General features: G+C 39.7%; 1 pseudogene; it reads right to left on the bottom strand.

Annotated features, from left to right (window-relative positions):
- Positions 1–528: 528 nt before the first annotated feature.
- Positions 529–909, bottom strand: LOC105519606 (annotated as a pseudogene).
- Positions 910–3,942: the final 3,033 nt, after the last annotated feature.

Genomic DNA, 3,942 nt, shown 5'->3' with positions numbered 1-3,942 from the left:
GTTGAAAACCACAATTTCAATCGATAATTTAAATTATACAAATTGTATCTCAACAAGATTACTTAAGACTTATCAAGGCTGGGCGCGGTGGCTCAAGCCTGTAATCCCAGCACTTTGGGAGGCCGAGACGGGTGGATCACGAGGTCAGGAGATCTAGACCATCCTGGCTAACACGGTGAAACCCTGTCTCTACTAAAAACTACAAGAAACTAGCCCGGCGGGTTGGGGGCGCCTGTAGTCCCAGCTACCCGGGAGGCTGAGGCAGAAGAACGGCGTAAACCGGTGAGGTGGAGCTTGCAGTGAGCTGAGATCCGGCCATTGCACTCCAGCCTGGGCGACAGAGCGAAACTCCATCTCAAAAAAAAAAAAAAAAAAAAAGACTTATCAAACACATTGCAACATACATTTCTATAACTGTTGTCAGCCAAATAATTAAACACTTCAATCTATGATTTCTACATATCCAATGAGAATGTATGTCTTTTTTTTTGAAGGCAATTTTATAACTTTATTTGATGTATTTGACGATCAGCGATTAGTTCTCATCCACACTGACTGAAGATTTTTGAAAGTGGTAACAGGTACATAGGTAACCAAAGTATAGAGCTTATTTGGTGAATCTTCATCCTCATTACATTTTCCCAACAGCCGCACACGGATTCAGTATGGGACTTTCCTTATTCCTCTGGCCCAGACAGCTTTGTGGAGCCTGATATCAATGCGCTCATCTGGAGTTCCCATTTCCTTCATGGCAAATTTCCGAATCTCTTTGAGTGCCCCAGGGGTACACTTCTTGAAGCCCACTCCATGGATACGGTTGTGAATGCTGATGGTGTATTCTCGGGTCACCACCTCGTTGATGGCAGAACCGCCCTTTTTCTTCTCCCCACCCTTCTTTGCTGGAGCCATTCTGCCGTGTCCAAATTGGAATGGAAGAGCGCAAGGTATTGTGGGAGAAGGAAAGCCTAGAATCTATGTCTTTTAGTAGATCACGCTTTGGGTGTCAAGTCTAAGAACTCTTTGGCTAGCCCTACAACCCAAAAAATATGTTCTCCAGGTTTTTTTTGGTTTTTTTGTTTTTTTTTTTAAGTTTTACAGTTTTACAGTCTACATTTAAACCCAGGATCACCCAGGCACAGTGGCTCACACCTGTAATCCGAGCACTTTGGGAGGCCAAGGCAGGAGGATTGCTTGAACCCAGGAGTTTGAGACCAGCCTGGCAACATAGGGAGACTCAGTCTCTACAAAAAAAAAAAAAAAAAAAAAAAAGTTACCTGGGAAGTCCCAGCTACTTGGAAGGCTGAGGTCGGAAGGTTGCCTAAGTACAGGAGGTGGAGGCTACAGTGAGCTATGATTGCACCACTGCACTCCAGCTTGAGCAACAGAGTGAGACCTTATCTCAGAAATGTACATAAGTAAGTAAATAAATCCAGGGTCCATTTTGAGTTTATTTTTTATGAGGTATGATACTTAAGTTGAAGTTTATTTTTTTTTCCTATGGATGACCAATTGCTCCAACAATCATTTGTTGAAAAGGCCGTCTTTTCTCATTGAATTGGTTTTGCACCTATGTCAATAATCAGTTGGGCATATTTGTGTGGGCCTATTTCTGGTTCTCTATTCTGTCCCATTATTCTGTGTCTATCACTCTGCCAATACCATACAATCTTGATTATTCTAACTACATTGTAAGTTTTACAGTTGGTTATACTGATTCCTCCCAGCATTCTTATTTTTCGAGATTTTTAAGCTATTCTAGTTCCTTTGTCTTTCCATATATATTTAAAAATAATATTGTCTATATCTATAAAAAAATCATGCTAGGCCGGGCGCGGTAGCTCACACCTGTAATCTCAGCACTTTGGGAGGCTGAGACGGGCCGATCACAAGGTTGGGAGATCGAGACCATCCTGGCTAACACAGTGAAACCCCGTCTCTACTAAAAAATACAAAAAATTAGCTGGGTGTGTTGGCGGGCCCTGGTAGTCCCAGCTACTCGGGAGGCTGAGGCAGGAGGATGGCGTGAACCCAGGAGGCGGAGCTTGTAGTGAGCAGAGATGGCAACACTGCATTCCTGCCTGGGCGACAGAGCGAGACTCCATCTAAATAAAAAATAAATAAAAAATAACGCTAGGATTTTGACAGTAATTTTGTTAAAGGTGTATATTAGTTTGGACAGAATTGACTTCTTTACTATATTAAGTTTTCCAATCCATAAACATGATATGGCTCTCCATTTATTTAGATTTTTACCAACTTTCCTTCATCAGTGTTGTGTAGTTTTTGTTATACAAAACCTATACATGTTTTCTTAGATTTATACCTATCTATTTCTTTTTTCTTCTTAGTATTGTAATTGTAAATGATACTGTTTTAAATTTCAGAGTCCACATGTTCATTGCCAGTATATAGAAATACAATTGATTTTTTATCTTGTATGTTTATGTATGTTGCAACCTTGCTGAAGACTCACGTATTAGTTCTAGGAGTTTTTAATGGATTCTTAGGATTTTCTAGGTAGACAATCACATCATGCATAAGCAGGGGCATTTTCTTTCTTTCTTTCCTACCCATATGCCTTTTATTTTCTTCTCTTATCTTACTGAACTGGCTAGAACTTCCAGCATTATGTTGAATAAGAGTGGTGCTAGCAGACACCTTTACTTCGTTTTGATTTTAGGGGGAAAGCATGCAGTCTTTCATTGTTGAGTATGGTGTTAGCCAAAAGTCTGTGTAGATGCTCTTTATCAAGTTGAGGAAGTTTCCCCCATGCCCTCTCCTTTTTGCTTGTTGTTTTTTTTTTAAATTATTTTTAAGACTTTTCATCAGGAATAGGTGTTAATTTTGTTGATTTTTTTTCATTGATTGACATGATTTTTTATGGTTTGACAGAATTTTTGATGTGATTTTTCTTCTTTAGCATGTTAACATGGTGGATTACATTGATTGATTTTAAAATATTAAACCAGTCTTGCATTCCAGGAATAAACCCCACTTGGTCATGGTGTATAATTCTTTTTATATGTTACTAAATTCTATTTGCTAATATTTTGTTTAGTACTTTTGCATCTATAGTCACGAAAAATATTAGTCTGTAGTTTTCTTGTATGTGTGTGTGTGTGTGTGTGTGTGTGTGTGTGTGTGTGTGTGTATTAACCCTGTATTTGTCTTTAGCCCAAGATATGATATATCTATCTTGGTATATGTGTCATGGGCACTTAGAAAGAATGTGTAGTCTTTGTCTGGCTTTGGTATCAGGGTAAACTAACTTTGTAAAATGAATTGGAATGTGTTCCTTCCTATTCTATATTCTGAGAAACATTGTATAGAATTGGCTAATTCTTCTTCAAATGTTTGGTAGAATTCACCAGTAAAACTATCTACGACTGGAGATTTCTTTTTGGGGAGTTTTAAAATTGTGAATTCAATTTCCTTTATAATTATAGAGCTACTCAACAATCTATTTCATTTTGGGAGAATCGTGGCAGTTTGTGTTTTTGAGGAATTATTTCATCTAAGTTGGCAAATGTATATATTTAAAATTATAGGCCAGGTGCAGTGGCTCATGCCTCTAATCCTAGCACTTTGGGAGGCTGAGATGGGAAAACTGCTTGAGGCCAGGAGTCTGACACCAACTTTGGCAACATAGTGAGATTCCCATCTCTATTTTTAAAAAAATAAATATGGGCCAGGGGCAGTGGCTCACTCCTGTAATCCCAGCACTTTCAGAGGCTGAGGCAGGCAGATTACCTGAGGTCAGGAGTTTGAGACCAGCCTGACTAACATGGTGAAACTCTGCCCCTACTGAAAATACTAAAATTAGCCGGGTGTGGAGTGGCATGCCTGTAGTTCCAGCTCCTTGGGAGGCTGAGGCAGGAGAATCGCTTGAACCTGGGAGGCGGAGGTTGTAGTGAGCCAAGATCATGCCACTGCACTCCAGCC

The sequence above is a fragment of the Colobus angolensis genome, unplaced genomic scaffold (genome assembly GCF_000951035.1).
Source record: "Colobus angolensis palliatus isolate OR3802 unplaced genomic scaffold, Cang.pa_1.0 Scaffold354, whole genome shotgun sequence".
NCBI lineage: Eukaryota > Metazoa > Chordata > Mammalia > Primates > Cercopithecidae > Colobus > Colobus angolensis.
This window is presented reverse-complemented; position numbering and strand designations above follow the sequence as displayed.